The sequence below is a fragment of the Mauremys mutica genome, chromosome 1 (genome assembly GCF_020497125.1).
Source record: "Mauremys mutica isolate MM-2020 ecotype Southern chromosome 1, ASM2049712v1, whole genome shotgun sequence".
NCBI lineage: Eukaryota > Metazoa > Chordata > Testudines > Geoemydidae > Mauremys > Mauremys mutica.
The window spans coordinates 306,254,738-306,282,688 of record NC_059072.1 but is presented as its reverse complement, the minus strand read 5'-3'; the positions used below and the strand labels follow the sequence as shown (position 1 = coordinate 306,282,688).

At 42.2% G+C, this 27,951-nt stretch overlaps 1 protein-coding gene and 1 long non-coding RNA gene across 5 annotated transcripts in view; one reads left to right on the top strand and one right to left on the bottom strand.

The window, feature by feature from the left end:
- Positions 1 to 27,951, bottom strand: part of RB1 (RB transcriptional corepressor 1) — a 196,507-nt gene that overhangs the window by 27,803 nt on the left and 140,753 nt on the right. The gene's annotated exons all lie outside the window — the stretch shown is intronic.
- Positions 12,526 to 16,077, top strand: LOC123368818. Its single transcript, XR_006578904.1, has 3 exons — positions 12,526 to 12,615; positions 13,309 to 13,402; positions 13,810 to 16,077. It is a non-coding gene; the product is annotated as an uncharacterized LOC123368818 (long non-coding RNA).

The window sequence follows — 27,951 nt, the reverse complement described above, 5'->3', positions numbered from 1 at the left end:
GTTAATAGTGCAAGCACTGAGACTTAGAGTACAATAATATTCTAAAACTAGGGACTTTTCTTGAATGTGCAAAAACTGAGGTCATTATCCACGAGTCCCAGTTGGAGTAATCAATGCTTAAAAAAAGAACTTTGTACCCAAAACTCAGTTTTATCTATTGATAAGGTTTATCTAAGTGACTTTTGTTTGTAAAGTAACTTTACTCACATTATCTGAGATGTTATATTGCTTCTCAAATCTTTTAAACAGTATTTCAGATCAGTAGCCTCTCCACCCATGAATACTCTTCACATGAACAGTTTTAGTGCACACATTTTTTTAAATGCCCACGTAAATGTATTGCTCAAGAATCTGACTGATGTCACTGGATACATAGTACAAATTCAAATAACAAAATAATAACACTGCATTTCTTTTGGGGATCTTAAAGTGCTAACTGAGATAGATAATACAGCCCCATTTTATTGAGGTGGAAATGGAGACATGATCTAGTACCACTAACTTGTCCAAGGAGACACAGCAATCCATGACAGAGTCAGGAATAGAGCCGAAGTTTGATTCTCAGTCGTCCTCCCATTACTCTAACCATTAGACCATGCTGCCATGGTAATACCACTTTACTGAGTTCAGAAACTGAGTTTTAAGAAAAAAAGTTTAACATATGCACCCAGCCAAAATTCAAATATCCTTTAAGTTTCAGTAGCTTTCTGAACCAGATGTACACAACTCAGAATTGCATTCATGAGGACTGGGTTTTCATAGATTCATAGATTCTAGGACTGGAAGGGACCTCGAGAGGTCATCGAGTCCAGTCCCCTGCCCTCATGGCAGGACCAAATACTGTCTAGACCATCCCTGATAGACATTTATCTAACCTACTCTTAAATATCTCCAGAGATGGAGATTCCACAACCTCCCTAGGAAGTTTATTCCAATGTTTAACCACCCTGACAGTTAGGAACTTTTTCCTAATGTCCAACCTAAACCTCCCTTGCTGCAGTTTAAGCCCATTGCTTCTTGTGCTATCCTTAGAGGTTAAGATGAACAAGTTTTCTCCCACCTCCTTATGACTCCCTTTTAGATACCTGAAAACTGCTATCATGTCCCCTCTCAGTCTTCTCTTTTCCAAACTAAACAAACTCAATTATTTCAGCCTTCCTTCATAGGTCATGTTCTCTAGACTTTTAATCATTCTTGTTGCTCTTCTCTGGACCCTCTCCAATTTCCCCACATCTTTCTTGAAATGCGGGGCCCAGAACTGGACACAATACTCCAGCTGAGGCCTGACTAGCGCAGAGTAGAGTGGAAGAATGACTTCTTGTGTCTTGCTCACAACACACCTGTTAATGCATCCCAGAATCACGTTTGCTTTTTTTGCAACAGCATCACACTGTTGACTCATATTTAGCTTGTGGTCCACTATAACCCCTAGATCCCTTTCTGCCATACTCCTTCCTAGACAGCCTCTTCCCATTCTGTATATGTGAAACTGATTGTTCCTTCCTAAGTGGAGCACTTTGCATTTGTCTTTATTAAATTTCATCCTGTTTACCTAAGACCATTTCTCCAATTTGTCCAGATCATTTTGAATTTTGACCCTATCCTTCAAAGCAGTTGCAATCCCTCCCAGTTTGGTATCATCTTGTTTTGGTTTCAGAGTCCACCAATTACAACAACAATACTTAATCTTCTTTTAGGTAATTTGACAAAGAAATCAAATATTTTTGAGTCTTTGTGAGGCTCAGAGTAAGAACAAGTAAATCTGTGAAATCTTTCACCTTAAAAAAAAAGTTTCCAATTCTTTAGGTACTACTTTTATCTTTGTTTTAGATTTCTTAACATTTAAATAATTTCCTAACACACTTACAAGGTTTGAGTCCATAATGCATCTTAGTACTATGGCTACTGCTAAACTATCTGAAATATATAGTGTAACTAAACTTTTAAGCAACAAAAAATAATTATGAAATTGGTAAATTAAATCAGATATTTTAATATTAAGAAGCTATGAAATCTTTGGAAAATATTCAATAATTGGATGTGTTCCTTTCATCCAAAGCAAGAATAGATCTGATATTAACAGCTTTAAAAAGAAGCTGCAAGAACTTGCTTCTAGCTACCATTTTGTATTCACTCTGCCAGAGGTGGAAATCCCTGAGGCAGTTGTAAGGGTTTAGAACAGTGGTGGGCAACCTGTGGCCCATCAGGGTAATCTGCTGGCGGGCCGCAAGAGAGTTTGTTTACATCGACCGTCCACAGGCATGGCCCCCTGCAGCTCTCAGTGGCCGCGGTTCACCGTTCCCAAACAATGGGAGCTGTGTGAAGCAGTAAAGGCCAGCTGCTGCTTCCTGGAGCTCCCAATGGCCAGGAACGGTGAACCACAGCCACTGGGAGCTGTGGGCAGCCAGTGTAAACAAATTGTCTTGCAGCCACCAGCGGATTATCTTGACGGGCCACATGAGGCCCGTAGGTTGCCCAGCACTGGTGGAAGCTTCACTTTCATTTGCAAAGGCACTTCGAAAAGCCTAACAAAATCACTAGCATTCAGAACAATGAAACAATTTAGGCCTGCTAAAACAAAATCCTGACTAACTCAATGATAACTTAATTCTCCAAACCTAAACCACATATCTCATAAAAGAATTGAAGATTACGGACCATAATTTCCAACCGATTGGATAGACCTTATCATGGTTTCATTGATTTAATGTCTGCCTATCTTCAACCCTAGTTTAGTGACTCTACACACAATTGGGAGTGAATAGAAGTTGGATGCATGCAAAATATGACTCTATTTGGGCTTGCTTTCTGTATGGTTTCAGGCAAAGGAACAATAACAAAAGCAATGCTGAGGATTTCATTCAGATGTTAATACAGTCTGATTTGTTTTAATTCTTTAACTCAAAATGTGCGTATTGCTTATTTATTTAACAGGACAAGTTTTTTTGTACTTTATTGATGTGTTGGAATAATACTATAACTTGATCTCCTCTGTTTAACATTAACACAACATTAATTTCAAAAACAGAATACCACTATAAAGCTGTGTGGGAGCCTGTCCTTTAAAGAATTTTAATCCCTTCAGTTAGAAGCTAAGACCGTGGCAGATGGGTTAAAAAAAAAAACAGGAGACAAAGCAGCAGAAGAATATAATAATTATGATTGCTCATCAGCTCAGACTAGATGAGAGAAGTCTTTTTCATGAGATTTTGTTATTCCAAATACCAGTATCACATATTTGTTATGCAAAAGTGAAAAATGGCTAATTTGCGCTACATCCCCAGTTTAACGCCAGCATAGCAATACCTGCTTTTACCAGTGCTGAATTTGGCTGCCCAGAACTTTTCATTAACCTCCTTGCTTTTCTCAAATGTGAATACAGAGTTGTTAAACTACACTTGAAGATTGGCAGACATGTTAAACCAATGACACCTCGGTAAGTGCTATCTATCTATTTGGTACGTATGTAAGCACTAAATACAATTTATTTTTCAGTTATTTTCAAGTATCGAAAATTGTACTAGACATCTCCCAATAAAATATGATCAGCGTCCCAAAAAGCTTACAGTCTAAATTCAATATGGCACTAGAAGTAAAGGTCAAACAACAAAGGAAGGAGACAATACCTATCAGAGAATGTTGTAATACAGAAATTGTTCTTGTTTCATTTGTTTTCTTTTCTTCACATTCATGTCTTGTAGGTGAGATAACAGTGATTTTTAGGGTGGATATAAAGAAAGGAAGATTGATGAAGAGCTCTGGAGAAGGCATTCCAAGTATAATGGGAACTACAGAAGCAAGAGGCTCAAATTCATAGTTGCCCTATGTGATTTTTAGCAGCTAGACTGATGCAAAGGGGCTGTAGGGAGGTATAGTAATCACCTCACCATTTCTTAGGAATAGCCCTAGAACTGGGGGTGGGCCAGAGGAGGGGAATGCAGTTTGGGAATGGAGAAGTGGTATAGCCGGGCTAGTATGTCTCAGCAGTTCTGCACCCATGAATAGGGGCCACTGCAACAGGGTGCAAGTTAGTGCTACCACCAAGCTGCCCTCGCCTACGCTGGGGACACCAGCAGCTCCTGAACAAGGGAATGTGCAAGGTGCACCTTGCATGTATCTAGCCTGAAGACATCTGAGAAACAAGGAGACAAAAGGCTAGCAGCATTAGCACAGTGAAGGCAAACATTTGTAGGCAGCAATTGATGAGAAAAGTCAGAGTTGCTACAACTAAAACAAAGGGATCTATAAAATACTATGGTGCTTTTCCTGACATTCACGGAATAGGGAATCCAAACTCATTTCACTAGCCACCTTGCAAACCATTTTTTTGCACGTTTAATGTTTAACCACAAAGGTATGTTGTAGACCTTTAATGCAAGGATAGTGACCTTAGTTCTAAGTGGTAAGCACTAATGGGGCTAGCTCAAAGATATTAAGCAAACCGGTGATAACATTCTGCAAACAATTTAGATAATGACTCAGCTGCCCTGGAGCTCTCGACATGTAAGCTAACCTTCCACACGAATAATTAAAAGAAAAGCAATGGTCAGTTGTAGCTCTTTCTAGACTAGTTTGCCCTGACTAAAATCCGAGCCCCAAACATCTTTTTAAAAAACAATTTCAAGCTAACATAGTTACATCAATTGTGTATTTAACCTAACTGTGTTAAACCCGTTTTTAAAAGCCATTCAAGATTACTTCTGTACATGTTCTAATAAATGGCTCAGAATGTCCCCATAGCAGTTATGCAGAAGTTTTTCTGTGTAGGACTCAACACATTTTATAATAGTCTTTAGCACAAAGAAAAATCATTCCCAGGAACTAAAGGGTTAATATTCAGTGCCTACGAGTAAATGAAACTCAGAAAAAAATAGATGTGTTCCCACCATCATCAGAGAGAAACGTCTGTACCTGAAATTAGATTTGTTGTCTGGATCTCCACAGTATTTACATTTCAGTGTGACTGTACAGTATTTGTGCAAATCTCATGCAGTATTACTTTCTTTTTTAAATTAAAGGCAAGAGACCCCAGACTTCAGAAGAAACAACCTGATTTCCTATTAGTAATTTCTCAAAGTGAAAAATCCAGCTCAGCAAGTACACTGTGCCTTATCCAATCTGAACCATGCCTCTTGGAAATGATAATAATGAAACAGACTTTAAAATAGATTTTAAAAAAGCAACATATAGTAACAATTATAGTTTTTAAAGAATGAACCAATTAAGTTACAGGAGAAAATAAATTCTTCAAGATTCAGTATGTTCCTCTATTTTCAAGTAGGGTGACCAGATGTCTGGTCTTCAACCGGAACACCAAGTCAAAAAGGGGTCCTGGTGGCTCCGGCCAGCACTGCTGACTGGGCCTTTGACTGTCCATTTGGCGGTGCCGTGCAGCAGGACTGGCAGGCTCTCTGCTAGCCTCCACGCCACGCGGCTCCTGGGACGCAGCCAGCATATCCCCCCTCTGGCTCCTACACATAGGGGTAGCCAGGAGGCTCCGCATTCTGCCCCAGCCCCAAGCGCCACCCCCACAGCTCCCATTGGCTGGGAACTGCGGCCAATGTGAGCTGCGGGGGCAATGCCTGTGGATGGGGCAGCGCACAGATCTGCCTGGCTGTGCCTCCACATAGGAGCCAGAGGGGGAACATACCACTGCTTCTGGAGCTGCCTGAGGTAAGCGCCACCCAGATCCTGTACCCCTGAAGCCCCTCCCCATGCTCCAAACCCCTCGGTCCCAGCCCAGAGCCCTCCCTACACCTTAAACCCCTCATTCCCAGCCCCATATCAGAGCCCACATCCCCAGACGTAGCTCTCACCCCCTCCCATGCCCCAACCCCCTGCCCCAGCCCTGATCCCCTTCCCACCCTCTGAGCCCCTCAGTCCCAGCCCGGAGCACTATCCTACACCCCAAACCCCTCATCCCCAGCCCCACCCCAGTCTGCACCCCCAGCTAGAGCCCTCGCACACACCCCAACCCTCCCCCCCGCCCGGAGTCCCCTCCTGCACCCTGAACCCCTCATTTCTGGCCCCACCCCAGAACCCGCATCCCCAACCCAGAGCCCATACCTCCTCCCACACCTCAACCCTCTGCCTCAACCCGGAGCCCTCTCCCATACTCCAAACCCCTCGGCTTCACCCCTAGCCTGGAGCCCACTCCTGCAACCCAACCCCCAGACCCCACCCCAGAGCCCACATCCCCAGACAAAGCCCTCACCCCCTCCTGAACCCTAACCTCCTGAGCCAGCCCAGTGAACATGAGCAAGTGACTGAGGGTGGGGAGAGCAAGTGACAGAGGAAGGGGGGGAATGGAGTGAGCAGGGGCGGGGCTTCAGAGAAGCGGTGGGGCATGGGTGCTCAGTTTTGTGTAAGTAGAAAATTGGCAACCCTATTTTCAAGTATATTTCACTGCAGCCTAAGTTGGGAGATAAGTAACAAAACTTGAGCTCATTTTTTGAACCACACACATACCCAAAGAACACTGCTATTATACTAGAAAATTCTAATTTTGACTGTTTAAAAAATTGAGACTGTGTGTATCCTTCAAATTAAAAAGCACTTAGGATAGTCTTTTTCTTCAGGTGTTGGCTAGATATGGCACCTCTTTCTGTTTAGATTTTTGGTTAAAGCTTCCTGCTGTGTAACGCCATTTCAAGTCTCAGGTGTTTTTAATTTCTTGGAAGAGCAAGCCTATATATTTAGGGTGACCAGACAGCAAGTGTGAAAAATTGGGACGGGGGCAGGGAGGGAGAGGGTAATAGGAGCCTATATAAGAAAAACACCCAAAAATTGGGACTCTCCCTATAAAATTGGGACATCTGGTCACCCTATACATATTGCAAATGTAAGGAAATTGTTATTCTTGGAAACTTTGCAGTCAGCAGTTTTTAGAAAGAAGGCAGTCACAGTCTGTTTCTAAGTTCTCTGAAAAGCCTTGATTATTCTGGAAACAAGCAAAAGCCAAAAACACATACCCAATACGCCTACAAAGGAACATGAAGCCAACATGAATTTCCAGGGTGCATTGCAAATATAGGAGGCAGAGGGAGGGCTCAATTCTAGAGACAGGAAAGCAATCTGCTTTCCTAACATAAGCAAGGATGTCAAAAATTACACTATTTAAATACTAGCAATATCTAACTCCTCCAACACTTCCTGACTCTAGAGCCCAGAATATAAATACATCCTAAAAATGCTTCATATTTTCTAAAACAAAAAAATATTAGAGTGAAGTTCGGCCTATAGGAAATACGTTGTTGGCATGGTACTATATCAAGGCTTGGAAGGAAAAATGCACAAAGCGTTTTATGCAAATCTTTATTATGGTTATTTGCTTTAAAAAGTAATTGAGTCTAAAAATTGTGTGGAAATGAGAGAAACAAGAAAAATTAAAGATACTGGCAAAGTTTCCAGTGTAGTAATACATTTTATACCTCTACTCCTTTCTTTCTTCAAGGCCTGGGTTCTGATTTTGACACTTTTGTGTCTGACATATTATCGAGTGTGTCAAGCTTACTTATCTCAGCCTAATATTTGCTTACGGAAGGCAAAAATCTGGTAATCATATTCTGAGTAGCTTTCAAAGCAGAAACATCTGTGTGGCTTCTGAGCAGTTTGCTGACAGAGTTTAACAAGATGTCTACAGCTCATCAATTTTATTTTACAAGCAGTTATTCAACAATCAAGATAAAATACTCCATGAGAGCTGGAGGTGGTAATTCATTCAGAATTAGGTTAACCAAAAAAGGCATGAAAAAATGTTTTGGCCAATGACAAAGTTAGTCTGTTTTCTCTGAAGAAGAACAAGACATTTCAAGATACAGGCAGAGAGATTCTATACGCAGAACTGTGTATTCTTAAAATTACAGAGTAAAGCTCAAAGAATTGGAAAACAATAAATACACTTTATCTTGACATAGTGAAATTAATTTCTTAATATTTTCTCATTTCATACCAATTTGATTTATATTAAAATATATTTTAGTTAACATTTTCTAACATCTACTAAATATATTTTTCTCCATTGTACTCCCAATTTATCATTCTCTCGGGGATGTTACTGTTGCTACTCTTTACACAATGCTGCAAAAAGCTGATCTGTCAACCTTTCTCCCAGCTACAACTTCACGCCCTCCAACCCTTGAAGGCAAACTCACTAACAACCAATCTACTCTTTTAATCTGCTGGGTCAAACACAAGCTGTAGTTCTGTAACCCAACCCTAGAGTCGATGCTAGAATTAGTGTTTCGTTATTTATCTGCATTAACTGTTTATATCTTACAGAGATTTGAGAAATACCACAGAATGGAAGAAACATACTAATCTTCATTCTTTATATAGTATGGATTAGCCCAAGTAAATGATGGAGTCAAAAAATATGATATCTTGAAATATGAGTTAGGGCATCCTGGATTCTCAAAGAGGCTAAACGAATCTTGTTAATTACTGAAGCATGCTGTGAAATGCTTACGTGTTACTTTTTGATGACAGAATTAAGATATTCGGCTACAAGCAAAGTCAAGAAGCCCACCCGATTATAATTTATCTATATAGCCTGAATTATGGTGAAGTTGTAACCTAGCAGTACACATCTTTATTAGGTTGCCAACTGTCTAATCGCACAAACCCAAACACCCTTGCCCTGCTCCCTACCCCAACCCTTCCCTGAGAACATGCCCCCATTCACTCCATCCCCCCTCCCTTTGTTGCTCACTCTCTCCCACCCTCACTCACTTTTACCAGGCTGGGGCAGAGGGTGGGGGTGCAGGCTCTGGGCTGGTGGGTGGGGCCGAGGGGTTTGGAATGCGGGAGCGGGCTTCGGGCTGAGCCTGGGGCTGGGAGGGGGTGAGCAGTGCAGGCTCCAGGAAGGAGTTTGGGTGCAGGAGGGGGCTCAGGGCTGGGGTAGGGGGTTGGGATGCATGCAAGAGAAGGTGCAGTCTCCAGCCAGGCAGCACTTATCTCGGGCAGCTCCCAGAAGCAGCCGGCATGTCCAGCTCCTAGGCTCGGGACAGCCAGACAGCTCTGCATGCTGCCCCTGACTGCAGGCACTGCCCCCACAGTTCCCATTGGCCACGGTTCCTGGCCAATGGGAGCTTTGGAGTCAGCGCTCAGGGGGGGGGGCAGCGTGCAGAGACCCCTGGCCATCCCTGCGCCTAAAAGCCGGACATGCCAGCCACTTCCGGGAGCCATGTGGAACCAGGGCAGGCAGGGAGCCTGCCTTAGCCCCACTGCGCTGCTGGATTTTTAGCAGCCTAAAATCTCCCAGATTGGCTTCAGTAGCCTCCGGGAGATCAGCCTGATCCCAGGAGATTTCCTGCCAATTTGGGAAGGTTGGCAACCCTAATCTTTATTTGTACCTCCATACCACCGGCAAGAGGCTTGATGCAATATTTCCTCCAGCAATCTTGATTATTTTTCAGAAAAAGATTTAAAACAGTGGTTCTTAAATTACCTCTGCAAAGCCCTTGTTGGTAGTCCACACAAATACATCTTTTGAGAAGCAAACAATAGAGCAGGAGTACTGGAACAAGAGGTAGTTCTATGGGAAGCTATTTCTCTTTATCCACAGAAGTTTGAGAACCTCCAATTGGCAGGTACCTTTAAAAATGCTATTTTTCTTTAAAGGGACAAGGTGGGTGAGCTAATATCTTTTATTGAATCAACTTCTCTTGGTGAAAAAGAGCTCTGCATAAGCCTGAAAGCTTGTCTCTCTCACCCACAGAAGTTGGTCCAATAAAGGATATTACCTCATCCACCCTGTTTCTCTAATATCCTGGGACTGACATGGCTACAACACTGCATATAACATTTTTTTTTAAAACAGCAGTGAGTGTATATACCTTCTTAAGTGAGTGAATGAACTAAACTAATACACAAATATTGGTTACCTTGAAGGCACGTAAAACAATTATTAAATGTTATCTTAGAAGTAATGACCTATTTAAATGGGATATTTGCTCATATAATTCTAGTTAGCTTCAACTTTCAGGAAGACATTAGAAAAAATGCCTGCAAATAATTAAGCATTGTCATTCTGAATTATCTGATACATGAAGAGGAGAGAATGGTAATTCCAAAGCTGTGGAATGTTGCTGAACAACTATGCCATAACTGATCCTTATTGTTTATAGCTGAACTTTATCCCATTTTAGTCTCCTCTTAGCTTCTTATAGATTTGATCCAGCTATTAGCAAATTTCGCTAGTTGCCTGAAAAGTAGGATGTCTATGATGCTGAATTTAAAGGTAAAAAATGTTCAAATACAGGATGCCTAAAGTTAAACTCCTAAACGAAAATAGCCTGATTTCTGGAAGTGCCAAGTACTTATGAATCCCACTGAAGCGGCAAGTGCTTAGCATCTTTGGAAGTTTGGCCACTTCTATTCAGGTGCCCAAATATGGATTTTGGAGTCTGATTTTAGCTTACCCAAGTTTGTAAATTTTGGCCATAAGGAAGAGAGAAAACAGAGTTATTGTAACTGTGGTTTCTGAAGATATCTCATCAGATTTCCCACTTTTGCATTTATCCTCCTGAGTAGGCTGGTCAGAATTTCCCAATGAAATACTGATTCATCAAGTCCAAAATGTTTTGCAGATATTCTTTATTGTGTTACTAGCACCAACTTCTAATTATCAAAATTGCATTTTTTAAAATCTGTGCTAATATGCTTTTTGCTATTTATGTTGTTTACTTTTGGCATTTCATTCAATTTGGACAATGAAAATAGACTAGTCAGTTTCAGTTTTGTTTCTCTCCAGTTGTCATGCACTAGTACAGGAGTCGGCAACCTCTGGCATGCGGCTCGCTAGGGTAAGCACCCTGGCGGACCGGATCAGTTTGTTTACCTGCCACCTCCGCTTGTTCAGCCAATCGTGGCTCCCACTGGCTGCGGTTTGCCGCTCTGGGCCAATGGAGGCTGCGGGAAGCGGCGGCCAGCACATCCCTTGGCCCGCGCCACTTCCTGCTGCTCCCATTGGCCCGGAGCCGCGATTGACCGAACCTGCGGAGGCAGCAGGTAAACAAACTGGTCCGGCCCGCCAGGGTGCTTACCCTGGCGAGCTGCGAGCCAGAGGTTGCCGACCCCTGCATTTGGGTTTAAAAACTAAAGGGAAATGCTCACATCCACGCAAAAATTTGTTTGTAATTAGTCAGTCGGAAGATATCACAGAAATATTTCCAATGAATTTTTTTTAAATGGTTTTTTACAAATCCTCCTCCTTTTTTGGCCTAAATTGAGTTGTCAGTGTCCCCATAGACACTGTCAACTTGACTTTTTATTTTAATTGACTAATTAAAAAAGTGAATTTCTGGATGAAGCACCTTTTAAACAGCATTTCCTAAAAAGAGTTAATACCTTTACAGGCTTTTTTGTTCTTTATTGTTTTTAAATGGGGATGGGGGAAGGCACAGACCTGAATGTAAAACCACCATACTTGGGCCTCCTCCCTTCACTCCTTCCTCTGTGCAAACACATGCCTGCTACCCTGTAAATGTTCAGCTTCAGTAATGCTGCTACTAACAATCAAATATAGCAGCACCTCGAAAAGACCATGTGAGTTTCCCTGAAAGCAATGAATAAGTGATATGAAATTGAAAAAACAGAATATATCTTTTTTCTTCTAATCTCTTTCAGTTATAGATAGTGTAGGTTCTGGTTGTAAAAAAAATACATCATTTGCAACTGGCAATGTAATTTTCAATAGAGCTGACTGAAACTAGGAATTTATGTTCCACAGGAAATACTGATATTTCGAAATTAATTTTCATTCCAAATAGGAACAAAACCACAAAATGTCTGTGAACAAATGTAATAAAAATTGTTTGGGATCAACTGAAATGTTTCATTCTTGACTTTTTGTATTTTATTTTATAATAAAACATTTCAAAATGAAAAGTAGTTTCAAACTAAAAAAAATCAAAACATTCTGTTTGACCATATGAAAATGCTTTTCTTCAATTTTTTTCTTAACAAAATTTCATCCCATGGAAGGTTTAGATTTTGATGAAATGGCATTTTCTGATGGAAAAGATTTCTGTCAGAAATTTTTCAACCAACTCTAGTTTTCAAGTTTACAATGTCCTTTTTAATATTGTCCTTTTTAACTAAAAGGATACTGAGTAGTGTTTTTAAAAAGCCATGATTTTGATAAAATCCCATCAACACTGTGCTATAGTACAATATATATGTTGTAATTATGATGTTTTTACATGCAATTATGTCAAACTCGGTCAGTACTGTTTACATTCCACTGAATAAGTAGGTCATGGGTGTGAGCTTTAAGACTTGCATATGTTGGAAGTGTTTATCTCACTTAGTAAAAGATCTTTAACACTGGAACACACTCTTTTTACTCTCTCACTGTAGTATCCCAAAACCCAGAGTATAAAATTCTCAAAATGAGTAGGGAATACTGTGTAAAGAGCTCTGTGAGTGTAAGAAATATAGAGAGTATATCCCTTAGTATTTGAAATGGGACAATACATTTTAGATAAATTGTAAATTATATATTTCTCTTAATCCTATTTTTCAGTTGTGTTCTATTTTGATATTTTCCTGCCATAATGTGGTGTCCAATACTGATGATCAACATACAGAGATGACATCCACATGGAGTAACAGGTAAAACGCTTGTCTCATAGAAAGTAAGTTTGGCAAAAGTAACTTCACATCTTTCCTGTATACATGAAACTTTTAGCATTTGTTTCCAGGATCTAAAGATCCTATTACCAAAGTTACTACTAATTCTATATTCAAAAAGAATCTCTCAAAAACCTTAAAGTTAACAGTGAAACCTAAATAAATCTAAAATACATAGATACCCTAATATTGTGTGGAGGATATTTAAATATTTATATTTTCTTCAGACAATCCAAGAATTTTAAATAACTTGACAAGCAGCAAATGAAACCCAAGATGACCTTCAAATTTCAACATGCAATGCCACTGGCAAGTGGTAAGGAAAAACAGACCATTTCCAAATTGACTCAATTTCAGGTATATGGAATAAAAATATTCTTCACTTCTGCATATTCCAACACCTCACCATCTCAAAGCAAAATAGGCCAAAAAAGTCACAAGATACCATTCCTTTGAAATGAAGTAGCAGAGAAATGACTTTAGGTTCCAAGTGGAGTTGTGTTCTTTTTATTTCCATGTGTATACAGAGTGCCCAGTTCTGCTTTCAGTTATGCCGGTATACATAATGAGTAACCCCACTGAAGTCAATGGAAATACCAGTGTAAAACTGATACAAAATCATAATCGGGGCGGAATATTAAGTTATTGTAAATCTATTATTTCTGTATTTTTCAGAACCCAGAGCACTCTTTGTGGGCTCTGAAGGAGGATGTGTATATGTACACGCTCAGTGCGGACGGCCAGGAGAAACTGGGATCCCCAGAGCACTGTATCCTTTCTAGAAAATACACTTATACCATTCTTAGCAATTCAGATGAGACAATTTTCTAGTTGTAAATCTGGCAGTCTGATTGGTTTTTAAGTTTAAATAGTGAAGACTTCCCCCTCTGTCCTTCAATCTCGATTTTCCATAGTCACTATGAAGCACACAAACCAACGATATGCCCTGTTCTGTTCACAGTGAAGTCAATGGATGTTTTGCCATTAACACCAATGAGAAAAATTTGAGCTAGGAGATTTCATATCAGCTACTATCTATGGGACTTCAGAACTTTCTTGATTTACAGTATATTTTATCTTCCTGATAGCACTCTTTCAGTTCCTCCAGTTGAGTTTGTCAGCTCCAGGCTACAGAGATCTTGTGGAGATTTCATATTTGTCCTTAACACTTAAAAGGTCTCATTGGCAGGCCACAGCACAACACATGAAACAGGAACAGAGAACAGGGTGGATGTCTAAAATTGAAGTCAACGGTAAAATTTCCATTGACTTCACTGAGGCCAAGATTTCATCTTAGTGCTCATTTTCCCAGCTTCTGTCATCCAAACCTCTCCCACAGAAAAGCAGCGCTAGTGCATAATTTATCACTACTCTGCTAATTTTCATCCTCATTTATAGGTAAATTAATGAGAGCTCCATCTTCTGGAATGGGTTTCCTTCAGGATTGCACTGGCTGAAATGTATATCAGGCTGAGCTTTGCAGCTCCACAAAAGCTACTAAACACCACATGGCTGAGCTAAGGTCTTTCAAGAACAGAGGTCCTTTTGCAGAGTCGCACTGCAGAAGCTTGGTTTCAGCCCTTCTAACACTGAGGTATTGTACAGGCCTGACAGTCCCTGTGCTGTGCAGCCCTGAAGGTCCTGGGACAGAAATAAAACTGATGTTTCCTGTAATAATGCTTTTCACTGACAGAGATTTTCATAAGTACCTTACAAAACAATTGTATGTAGTAGGCCGTCTTTGGTATTAGCCTGCTCAGTACTACACATTCTCCCATTTCCCTGTTTTGACCCCTTTTCTCCCCTACCCCCCTCCAGAAGTATGCCTGCTCTAGCCTAGAATCCAGGATTCTATGAGGGGAAAAATGTGAGAGTTGGGAAAGCATCATCCTAGTCCTCCCCCCCTCCCCCCCGCACCTTTTTTTTTTTTTGCCTGCTGTTAGGCAGATAATTGCCAGACACTGGAAATATAACTCCTGATGTAAGTTACAGTCAGCAACAAAACCTGGATACACCAAAAAATGTGCTCCCAAAAATGTTTAGAATATGGGTAGGGGAAAAAAATCAGCTGCTGTGCTTTTAGTGCTGTCAGGGCCGGCTCTAGGCACCAGCAAACCAAGCACGTGCTTGGGGTTGCACAATTCCAGGGGCGGCATTTGGATGGGGGGTTTTTTGCTCCGGCATTTGCGCTCTCGGAGGTTTTGTTGGGTTTTTTTTGCTTGGGGCAGCAAAAAACCTAGAGCCAGCCCTGAGTGCAGTATACTTTTTTCTTTGTTTTTACTTTTACTAATGACATCAATTAATTTGACTGCAGCTGTTAATCATGTAGCTGGACACTTATCTTGTAATGTAGAGTTTAACTGGTTTTTTTTTACATTTTAGAAAGTAATGTTGCATAGCTTTTTTTTTTTTTTAATGAAAGTGAAAGTCAAGTTCTGCTTTCATTCCACTTTATACCTGTCCTCTTCCAAAGAGCAACTCTCCTCTCTAGTGCCTCTAGCCTGTCTGTTTCATTTAGTGCACCTACTTCCAGACCATACAGTAATACTGTTAGTACACTGGTTTGATACAGTTTTCACTTTGGTACCAAACACAATCTTTTCATCAGTCTCTGATTCCATCAACTTCTTTGCAGCACTTATAGTTGAAGCACATCTTTCAACCTCATTCTTTTGCACCGATCCAGCTTCCTGTGTACACACAAGATTTTAATAAATGCCAAGAAGACAAAGTGGCTGTATCTTGGAAAAGGGACAATAGATGGAGAACTAAAATGCAGCAGTGGTGAAGTTGTAGAACAATTTCATAATACTGTATTTTAAGAAAAACACAGTATAGGAATATGACTGTGTGCACTTTACACTATAACTGGTAAGCAGGAGTTAAAACCCTCTAATGTTAAATCAGAGGCTCCTGCAAGTGCTGTCAGGATTGCAAGAGGCTGCAAGCACTTAATTCAGTGATTGCAAGTAACCAGGCAGGAAGACCTAATAGTTCAGTAAGAACTATATGGAAGAATACCAATGATGCTAACAAGCAGCCAGCAAGTAGCTAGTCCTCACAAGAGTAGAAACAGATGCTGAAAAGAAGCTTAGGCAGAATGAAGATTTGAGAACCAGCAAGCAATCACCTTGGCACCCTTGTCCTTTTGACTATGGCTACCGGAAGCTTTCCCCAGTATATTTCAGTTTCTGCTGCAGGAAACTCTTTTGCTCCATATCCTGTATTGGAATAAACTACACTTCAAACCCAGGTACAGCAGTATCCTTGTTTTAGCCACCACAGCACTTGCAAGACTATCACAAAACACTGTTTACACTGGCAAGGAAGCCACGCTAACTAGTATTAAAACCTTTGGATACTGCAAACTTATTCTTGACTCCTTATTTAAATTACCTTCCCATTCCCATCAGCAGGGCCGGCTCTAGTGTTTTTGCCGCCCCCAAGCACAAAAAAAAAAAAAAAAAAAAAAGCCGCGATCGGCGGCAATTTGGCGGAAGGTCCTTCGCTCCGAGAGGGATTGACAGCCCTGCTGCCAAATTGCCGCCGAACGGCCGGATGTGCCGCCCCTCTCTCCATTGGCCACCCCAGGCACCTGCTTGCTACGCTGGTGCTTGGGGCCAACCCTGCCTATCAGAAACTCCGGTATTTGAAGGAATTTTCAGTTATATGGTTTTAACTGTGGTTGTACTTACTTTGTTGTGCACTATGCCTCAAGCACTCTGGAAAGATGGCATTTGGGAAACAGATTTTATTTCCTCTTCTCCACAGCTACCTAATCACTAAAATGAAATGCTGCCTGAGCACGGCATTAGGTGACAATCAGCTTCATATTTTCTACATTTTTTTATCGTGTTACCATAGCACCTAGGAGCATTTGTAGTTGTAAGAACACCTTCTCCTTTCCTAGTTAATAGCATTGTCTGTCCTAATCTCAGTCACCCTTCATCCAGGTCTAAACTTCCCACACCCTGATATTTAAAAGTCTACACAACTCCACCTCTACCTACAATTCATCTGATATCTTCCTAACACTATCTCTTCTACCCAAGCCCCTCTTCTGACAGCTCCTTTTTTCTATAAAGTGTTTTTTTCCCTCTCACCAACTATGTTTGGAATAGCCTCCCAATTACTTAACTAAATCTCTTCCACTTCCTTCTTAAAATTCCTAAAATGTCACCTGTACACAGCCTTTGTGTTCCTAATTTTTTTCTTAAATGACCAGATTTCCAGTTGATTGTGTCCGTTTTCAAAGTATTTTGAATTAAAATTTTTTAAAAACCCACAAACACGACTCTGCTTTAGTTGTTTAGGGTAAATTGTCCAAAATTAGGCATAGCAGTCCAAATATGGCATAACACAGGGGTGGGCAAACTATGGCCCATGGGTCACATCCGGCCCGCCCCCCGATTTAATCCGGCCCTCGAGCTTCCACAGGGGAGCGGGGTCAGAGGCCGCTCCGTGTGCACATGCCACCGCTCCGCGTGGTTCCCGGAAGCAGCAGCATGTCCCCCCTCTGGCTCCTATGTGTAGGGGTAGTCAGGGGGCTTCGCATGCTGCCTCTACCCCAAGTGCTTCCCCCACGCCAATGGGACTGCAGGGGCAGCGTCTGCTGAAGGGGCAGCACACAGAGCCTGCTGGCCACATCTCTGCTTAGGAGCTGAAGGAGGGACATGCTGCTGCTTCTGGGAGCTGCTTGAGGTAAGCGCCACCTGGAGTCTGCACCCCTGACCCCTTCCCAGGCCCAACCTCCTGCGCCCCTGCCCTGATCCCTCTCCCGCCCTCCGAAACCCTTGGCCCCAGGCCGGAGCACCCTCCTGTACTCCAAGCCCCTCATCCCCAGTCCAGCCCAGAGCCTTCACCCCCAGCCAGAGACCTCCCCTCCCCCTCCCCCCGTGCCCCAATCCCCTGTCCTAGCCCTGAGCCCCCTCCCACATTCCGAACCCCTCAGTCCCAGCCTGGAGCACCCTACTACACCCCAAACCCGTCATCTTGAGCCCCACCCCTGAGCCCGCACCCCCAGCCAGAGCCCTCACTCCCTCCAGCACCCCAACCCCGATTTCATGAGCATTCAAGGCCTGCCATACAATTTCCATACCCAGATGTGGTCCTTGGGCCAAAAAGTTAGCCAACCCCTGGCTTAACACATATTTGCCACAGTGCTAGACCACCTTTATTTGTATATCCCTAGATCAAAGACATGAGGATCCTGAAACCAAAAACGTTATATCACTCTATAGTTAGGCAAGAGAAAAGAGAAATCGGTTCCTCTTTCCAAGAGAAGTTGAGAAATGGTGGTTTTCTTACAAAGATTCAAGTCATTCCAGAAAGGACAAAAGAGAAGTAGCATCAAAGTCACACAACTATAAGCACCAAACAGAGGGCTGAAACACTCTAATTTCAATCTAAACTTGCTTTTTATTTTTAAATAACTTTGCTTAAACTTTTATTGAATTTACTGGCACTAAAAGATTCCCAGCCCAAGTACTTGTGCTTCCAACATCAATGTTTTACATTTGAAATATTTTGGGTGATATACGTATTAGAACATAGCTAGTAAGACGTGAATATAGCCCACGGGGGTTAGTATTTTATAGGAAATATTTAGAATCTTACAAGTTTTACATACAAGACTTTTAATCAAAGCTTTGAGCTATGGAACAGGATGTCAAAGGAAGTAGTAGAGGCTACAATCACTCAGAAATGATCAGCGTTGCCAATTCTCACAATTTTATCACAAGGTTTGTGATTTGGTGTTTTTCTTAAAGCCCCAGCTTGAGAGAATCATAGTGCTCTCTCTTTTTTTTTTTACAAGTTTCTAGCCCTCATGGTTACAGAAAAAAACTTGAAAATGTGAATTTTAAGGGATCAAAAACCAGAAGACAAATACAAGGAACCCAAAATATATTATTTTTCAAGTCTCATGATTTTTAAGGCAATCATCATGATTTTCGCAGAGGGTTAAGAGAGGAACCTGACTATTTAAAATGTTAGGGGTTAGCAATGGTAATGCTGTACAATGGATGAGAATCTGGGGACTCTGCATTTCTAGGCATAATTAATGAAATACTGGCTGGTTCAACAGATCCTTTCATCCAAATTTCCTCTTCCCTACATATAAACAAAGAATAACAGATTATACTACAGAACTGTATTAAGTCAAACTTTCCATTATAAAAAACAATAAGGCCACTTTGAAGTCTATGATTAGCCTGAGTTTTACATGGTCTTGTGTGTAAACTAAGTTACTGTGTCCAACTTCAATACAAATTTGTCTGTAATGGGACTTGTGGCTGTCAACAGCAGTTTCTTGAACTTACTGGGATGACAATGAAGAGAGGAAAAAGATGAGAAATCTGCACTGGTAGCAGCTATTATTCCTGTACTGATTAGAGATCAGAAAGTAAAGATATGCTGCCATCAAGTCTACTAATTTGAGTGAGTCCTTCAAGCCCAGAGATGACTAAATACTGTGCTTGTGCAGATATCTGTCTCCATTCTGAACATGCATACTTGTTCAGGGGCTTTAAATTTGCATAACTCTGGTCCTGTTTTATCCAAAATCATATATAGTAGTTGTGACACTGCACCTCATATTCTTCACAGTGATATTATGATACGAGTATTCCATAATTATGATGCATTTTGTACAAGATGGGTCATGTGAGGTGTCACTGAAAAAGTTATGATTTGCTGAATATGATTATCCTATTTGTATGCATGTATCATTTTTGTATCTAAAGCTATGAATACTGACTATGTATCTGTATTTCAAATGAGCTTACTCTAGGTGACACCCACAACTAGCCGTTCTGGTACAACAATGAAGAAGCTAAACAGTGCTGATAACCCATCAGCAAAGACAATGGATCCTGGAAGAACTTAACCTTCCTATAAACATTCCAGACAGCCTGTAAGTAATGGCTGCTATGACTCAGCAAGGTTTGCAAGGGAATATGACCAGGCCACATGACTCTGGAGTCCATCTTGAGATATCACTATTTTTCTACAAAGTGGTCTGGGAACCAAGTTTTGAAACAAAGGGTTCCCACCGTATGCTAAAGTTATATAAGGTAGAGAGTGTTTCTTCACTCCCCACACAAACTCTGGGACCTTTAAATGCTGGCCCCAGCCCGCCCGCCAAAGCTGCGGATGACAAGATCCGTTACGATACGAAGGCACCCAGCAAAGTTTAGTGTCGACAAAGCATGGTACTAGTATCCCACAGACTCTACGAGATCACTAATACATGTATGCCTATAACAATGGACCAGCTCAGTGAAAGGCAGGACTTTCCGTTCCTCCCTAAGCCAGACAGAGACACTCCCTCTAAGATACCTCTTTATACCCCAATGCAAACAACTTATAAATTGCCCCACTGATGTAGCTAGGTGCCACCTTCTGACGTAGCAAACCACCACCCATTACCTTGTACCTGTTGGTTCGGTCAAAATATCTCTATCCATCATGTTGTCATCCTGACCTCATCTTTAGGAAAGGTCAGTGTGTTACTGTTATCTTTGGGGAATGTGTTTGGTCTCAAGGTGTTCTGGTACCACCCTTCTGGAATGTGTTTGTATGCTTGTACCTTAAACATTCCTTATAGGACACATTTGGTCTAATACACCTCACAAAGTATCAAAGTATACACATATCCAGCCATCCTTATGAACGATATATGCATCAACATTTACATTTAAAACACTGATAAGCATTTGATTATTCCTTATAATGATTATTCATAACTACAACAGTGTTGATAGCTAGTTCCATTCCTTTCTCAACCCGGTGTTCTACTGTGGTTTGGTTTTTTGGTTTGACGTTGCATGTAGCAACACATTACCGTCAGAGCAATTACTGTTATAGCTTGTATTCCCATCAATATTACACTAAGTAATGTGACTATTGGGTGCAGAGTAACTGCCTCTGGGATTGCCCACCAAAGTGTTTCCACCTCTCTTTGTGCACATTCTACTTCTTTTATTTGTTGTTGGATAAGATGAGCTATGGCTATTAAGACTTCCTTGGTTCTTGCCATCAAATCATGTATGTCAAATTATAATTGCTCCTCTAGGGGGTTTCCAGGAGCAGTAATAATTTGAGTGGCAGTGCTGACACTACTTGTTTGCCAAAAGGCCTGGGTTCCAATTTGGACTGTGCTAGTGACTTTCACACAAAATCCTGTATTGCTTCTAGGGCAAGTTGTTCCATGTATAGAAAAATTGGAATATCCTAGGGCACATACCACATCTTGTATTCGTACCACCTCATTGACTAATTATTTTTGTATCAATTAGGCCCAGCCTCTTTTTGTGTTGTTGGTATCGACTGTAGCATAACATTCACACAGCCACCATTCATTATGTTTTGTACAACAAGCCTGATTAATCTCCAAGCCAGTTTCAGTTACTAGGTGGCACAATGGGATATTGAAAATGATTCTAGCCCAAAGCGAAACATGAGTATTTCGTGGGATGGGGAGTGTGCAAGGGAGGACACATAGAAATAGAATACAATAGAAACAGGCCTCCTATAGGTCAAGGACCAAAAAACAATCTCCTGCCTCTAGAGAAGGGAATATAGCTGCCAAAATCACCATCCTGAACTTCTGAGACTTTAAAAATTTGTTCAGTTGTCCTAGACTTAAAATCAGTCTCTCTTAAAATCAGTATGAGAAAATACTTTGAGTAAAACCCTTTCCACCTGTGAAGGAATGGGACCAGTTCTGTCACTAAATGAAGGAGAGAGTATCTCTTGACTCAGCACAGTCTCATGAGAGGGGGTCCCTGAAAAGAGACAGGGAATGTGGGTGGGAGAGAGGGAGGCAGGGATGTAAAGTGGCTGGTGTAGTCCAATAGTATAACTTCCATAACCCACCTGTCTGCTGTGATGTACTACCAGGCCTGCTGGAAATGGGAAAGGTGGTCTCCAAAAGAGGGAAGGTATGCGAAAGGTTGCAGCTTGCAACCTAGAGGTGAGAGAGGAGTCAAGCCCTTGACTAACCCATCAAAATTGTTGTTTTGATGATGACTGGGTGTCGCTGAAGGGGGGCGAGAAGCTCTTTTCCTCTGGAATTTTTCGTCTCTTTCTAGTGAGTTCAATGAGTCTGTGAAATCCAGAGAACTGGGCTGGGAGTGATCTCTGGGCAGTTTGAGACCTGCTAAATCTTCTCTTATTCATAGAATTGAATATACCAGGGGTTGGCAACCTTTCAGAAGTGGTGTGCCAAGTCTTCATTTATTCACCCTGATTTAAGATTTTGCGTGCCAGTAATACATTTTAATGTTTTTAGAAGGTCTTTTTCTATAAGTCTATAATATATAACTATACTATTGTTGTATGTCAAGTAAATAAGGTTTTTAAAATGTTTAAGAAGCTTCATTTAAAATTAAACTAAAATGCAGAGCCCCCCGGACCAGTGGCCAGGACCTGGGCAGTGTGAGTGCCACTGAAAACCAGGTCATGTGCCACCTTCGGCACCCGTGCCATAGGTTGCCTACCCCTGGTATATACCCAGAGACCACAATGTGGCCCTGGAGTCCTTCAGCGTGTGCTGGGACTCATATGTAGTTCCCAAGAAGAGCTTCTGACCATCAAACAGGAGGTCTTCAAAAGTATTCTGAACCTCTCTAGGAACCACAGCAGCTGGAGCCATAATGCTAACTGCCGTGGAAATGGATTAACAGCCATGTCCATGACATCTGAGGATGCTTGGAGAGGGGTTCTAGCTAATCATCAACCCTCCTTAATGATGGCCTGGAAGTGCTTTCTATGCTCCTGTGAAAGATGGTCTATAAAGGTTGCAAACTTGTTGCAATTTGTGAAATCATACTTGGCCATGACTGCCAGATGAGTTTGCAATCTGAAATTGGAGGGTTGTGGATGAGTATGCCTTTTGGCCAAAAAGGTCTAACCTCTTCTGGTAAGTAATGCTGTTTACGATGCTTATTTATGGCATCCATCACCACGGAATTAAGTGCAGGATGAGGAAACAAAAATTCTGAATCGCTGGGGAACATAATACTTTTTACAAATTGGCAGGCTGGTGGCAGGAGTTTGCCACACAGTCTTTGCTGGATCCAGGAGCGCAATCCTGATGGATGTTGCCAATGGCAGAACTTCCAGGAGCTTGTGTTGTGAGTTTTTAACCTCCTCAAAAGGTATCTGGAGGGTGTCAGCCATCCTCTTCACAAGTTCCAAGAACTGGTGGAAACTGTCATATGTAGATGGTGGTGGAGGCATGACTGCCTCATCCGGATATGAGAATGAAATAGAAGTTTGAGGGGTGACCTCTTTGTCTCCCCTAGCCTCCTGTTCCTCAAAGTTCTCCACATGTTGGGAGTTTGGTGAAGGAGACTATGTAACTCTAGTCTCCTGGTACAATGGAGCTGGAGGTCTGGCAAACTACTTCTAGTACACTGCCCAAAGATCCCAGCATGGCCATTGGGAGGGCCCATATGGGAAAAGGGTTGGTATCCAGAACTGATCCCACCATCCCTGATGTGAATAAGGATCCTTGTCAAAGTATGAATTTCTGTAATGATGTGAAGGGGAATATCACACTGATAAGGAGGAGACTGACTGAATGTCTCCTTCATCCTCCTCAATGTCCTCCAATGGGGTGGGGGTGGGGGGAGAGGAGAACAGAAAAGGCTGGAGAATCCTGTGGTACCAGGAAGCAATAGTAATCCAAAGACCAGAGTCTCGGTATCAAGAGTTATTCAGTAACCATAAGCAGTAGGAACTCCCACTTTTCTAACACTGACAAGTCCCTGGAGTAGCAGAATTCCTGTGGTACTGAGGTGTCAGTACCAATGCAACAGTTGAAGTGGATGGTACTATTGATTTGAGCATGCAGGTGCTGGGCCCAAAGGTGTCTGGCACTTCAATTTTGCCAGTACCAATGGAGCCAAATATGAAGGCACCAAGTCTGAAGTAGCTGGTACCTTTCTAGAGGAGCATCTGTCCTGGGTCTCCCTGTCCTTCACCAACGGTACCAGGGCCCTGCTGGAGCCAAGCTTCTCTGAAGTGCTCTGGGATCTCCCAGCCCTACCAGTACCGGAGGAAGAGTCCGTCACCTCCATGGTACCGAGTCTAGACATCAAGGTATCTGACACCATAGACTTAGTGAGAGATTGTTCCCAGAAGGCCCCAATCTCCTTGTGGTGGGAGACAAAGCCCATCTTCTTTGGAGCCTTTCCTGAGTACTCTGAAGTCTTCCACCTTTTAGCGGAAATCTCAGTTGAGGCTGAAGGAACACTGGATCTGTCTAGAGATACATGTACAGGGGGCAGTCTCCTTACCTGACTTGGAAATGGCTCGAAGGGAATGCACCATCATCAGAAGCTTCAATTCAACAAGGCGGACAATACTAGAGTGCTGTCTCAGGCCGAGACCACAGAGAAGGAACTTTGGGTGGTTCTCCCACCCACCTCTATATAGCCTGTATGTACAGCATGAGATTGTACAGAGTGTACAGGGACACAACTGAAAGAAGAACCATTGATCACTATTCTTTGAGTATGGTTTTTCAACCAGTTGTGCACCCACCTTATAGTAATTTCATCTAGACCACAGTTCCCTAGTTGCTTATGAGACTGTCATGCAGGCTTGTGTCAAAAGCCTCACCAAAATCAGGATACATAAGAACATACATCACATCTACTGCTTCTGGCCAGCCACTAGGCAAGTAACCTTGTCAAAGAAGGAAATTCGGTTGGTTACTTGTTCTTGACAAACCCACAGTGCTTATTACTTATCACCCTATCAACTTCCAGGTGCTTCACTATTAACCTCTAGATCAGGCCAGCACAACATGCAGCCCGTGGGCTCACTGTGCGGCCCGCGGGCAAGCAGCAGGGTGGGACTGTCAGGTTCACCCAGAGCCAGTGCAACCGTCCGGGATTTTTCCTCCCTCCCCTCCCTTCCCCTCACACAGAGTGCAGCGCAGCTGATTGGGCGCCTGGTCCTGATTTAGCTGCTCCCATTGGCCTCCAGCAGGCAGAGTCCCTCCGCCGCTCCCCCTGCCTCAGCATTGCATCGCAGCACTCTGCAGGGGAGGAGTTGTGTGCTCGGCAGCTTGTTTGGTTGGCTCCACGTGGAGCCAGTGGCATGGTGGTAAGAGGAGTCCCAGGGGGCAGTCAGGGAGCAGGAGGAGGATTGGATGGGTCGGGAGTTCTGGGGGGGGGGCTGTCAGGGGGCAAGGGTGTGGAGACAGATCGGAGCAGGCAGGGGATAAGGAGCAGGGGGATGGTTGGATGGGTCGGGAATTCTGGGGGGGGTTGTCAGGGAGCAGGAGGAGGGGTGGATGGGTTAGGAGTTCTGGGGGGGATTGTCAGGGGGCGGGTTGGATGAGTTGGGAGTTCTGGGGGCGCTGTCAGGGGGCAGGGGTGTGGAGAGGCATCGGAGCAGTCAAGGGACAGGGAGCAGAGCCGGTAAGTGTCGAGCGAGGAGAGGGGCACCCGGCCTGAGCTTGAGCTGCAGCTTGGGGTGGGGAACTGGGCCAAGACCCCCCTTTGTGGGGGGTGGGGCAGCTGCTGCACTGGTTGCTCCCAGGGCGGCCTCCATAGTGATGGGCGCGGGGTTGAACTGTCTGTGGGCAGCCAGGAAATCCCCAGAGGAGAGAGGTGTGTGTGTGTGTTGCATATGCCCTGCCCCAACTGCTGCCCCCTTCCCTGGTCCAGGGACCTCCCCCCTCTCCCTCCTCGGGCTCCCTGTGGCCTCTGTGTTTGTGTGTTGGACACTCACATCCAATCCCTTCACACTGACCCCCTTTCCCCTCCCCTCGTTAGTTCATAGCCCCAGAAAATCTCTTCAAACTGTCCCCCTTTTCCCCTCCCCTTATTTCATGGGGGGATGATGAACCAAGCGGGCGGGCGGCGCTGAGGGGGGCGGTGTTGTTCCGATGGCGCTGAGGGGTGGGGTTGGCCCTCAGCTGTTTTCTTTGGAGTAATATGGCCCTCGCCGCTTTATGAGTTGTGCAGGCCTGCTCTGCGTGCTTACATAGTGATAGTTTAGCAAATTGTTTCAGTAACTTTCCAGGTATCAAAGTTACACTGACTAGTCTATAATTCTCTGGTTCCTCTTTGTTTCCCTTTTTAAAGACAGGTACTATATTTTCCCTTCTCCAGTCCCTCAGAGAAGAAGGTAGCTGATGCAAATACTTATAAAAGAGCACCCTTTGCTTTAATTTTCCTCGGTGCTATATTTGTTTTATTGTTAGATTACTGTCAGTGGGAACTGTTTAGTTCCCAAAAGCTACAAAAGTGATGAATTTTGCAAAGTAATAATGGAGTTAGGTTTTTTTGCTTGTTTTACAAACAGATCCATACAATGAATTCTGAAATTTCTAAAACCTCAAACTGCTGATTGGATATGCAAGTGTTAATGGATTTTTCTCATTAATCTGTGATTATGTATTCCTAAAACTAAATTAATGGTGCCAGTATGTCCTTGCATGAAGATATGAGGAAATATTCACATGCAGATTTTAAATTTAGAACTATAGGATGAAAAAGTTATTATTTTAATCACTCTTTTCACCACTGTGCCAAACAAATCTAGAGAGTCCATCTATTTTTTTCGGATTCTGCATCTCTCCTTCTTTCAGAACTCCTTTGAATAAAAGATATTCTTTATAATTTTTTGCAATATTTGGATTTTTCTTCTCTCCTTTTTTCTGTTTGACCATGAGTAAAAACTACTTTGTTTATGCTGAGTTCTTGCCTTTGCTATTCCCAGCCTACTAATTAATTTAATATTTCTAAATGCTCTTTTGTTAGCATACCATCAATATCTTACAATCTTGCAGGTTCTGAAGGATCCTTCATGGTTCCATTTTCCTACTAACAATAATGACATCTTTAACAGTTATTCACTTTAAAATGTCACTACAAGTAGACCCCATTGTAAAATAAATTTTTAAGCAGAACTCTAAATCAGTGAGGAGTGCTACTTAAAAAACGATGGCATACTACAACCCTGCATGGAACTGGTGGATAACCATTTTCATCATTAGTCTTTGATGTGCAGCATTGTTCTCTGTAGCTTTATTAGTTATCTCCACTTGCTCTGCAACTTCTAGCAAATCTTTCAAATTAATAAAGGAAACTATTCATCTCTAAACTCCAAAAATATCCCAAACTTTAGATATGAACATAACATAAGAACATAAGAACGGCCATACTGGGTCAGACCAAAAGTTCATCTAGCCCAGTATCCTGTCTTCCGACAGTGGCCAATGCAAGTTGTCCCAGAGGGAATGAACAGAACAGGCAATCATCAAGTGATTCATGCCCTGTCTCCCATTCCCAACGTCTAGCAAACAGAAGCGAGGGACACCATCCCTGCCTATCCTGGCTAATAGCCATTGATGGACCTATCCTCCAGGAACTCATCTAGTTCTTAACACTGCCTATTGTTTTTTTAAATCAAAGAGCAACATTTTATAGTGTTGCCCTTTTGCCGAAGCCCTTTCTCTTCAATCTTTAAAGCTCTGCTGAAAGTTGTTCCACTGTGTGGTTTAGCTATGAGAAAAGCACTTTTTATCTTTGCAATTAAGCAGTTCACTCCAAGGGGGGGGGGGGGGAGGAACCAGAGGAAATTAGGAAATAAAGGAACACACCCAAAGCTGTCTGAAATTTATCTGAAATAGAGATAAATTGTAACATCCTGGTTTTGAAAATAGAATGTTTTGGAGGCTTTCAGGGATTGGCGATAGTTCCTGGTGATTGCCAGTCACTCAGTTTGATTCCACATCCATCTCTATGAATCAAAGATCATAACTCAGTGGTGAAAAATGCACACAGCTAATTAAGATTTTTTCTGTACTAAATACAGCACACAAATATAAACTGGTACAATTCCATGAAGATTTTTTTTTTGGCTATTTTATATAAAAATCTATTAGTAAAACACGTTTACCTAGCAATTTACTTAACTACATACTTTGACCATTAGAATTGTCCATTTTATTTAGCTAAATTAACTGAAATCCTTTAACAATTCCTCTTCCCTTGTCAATAATCTATGCTTCCAAATGTGCACACTTTGAATTTTCCTTAAAAACATTTTCCTACTCACTCTGCATTTTAATGATCATACTAATTAGCAATTATTTAGTGGCCTCCATCCAAGCATCTCAAAGCACTTTACAACAATTATTAAGGTTGCCTAATATCCCTTTGTGATAACACATATAATCCCCATTTCACTCAGAGAAACTAAGGCACAGAGAGTGTACGCAGATTGTTCAAGGTTAGTATAGGAAGTTTGTGGCACAGGAATAGTTCTAGTGACTCACAGTCCCATGGTCTTAAC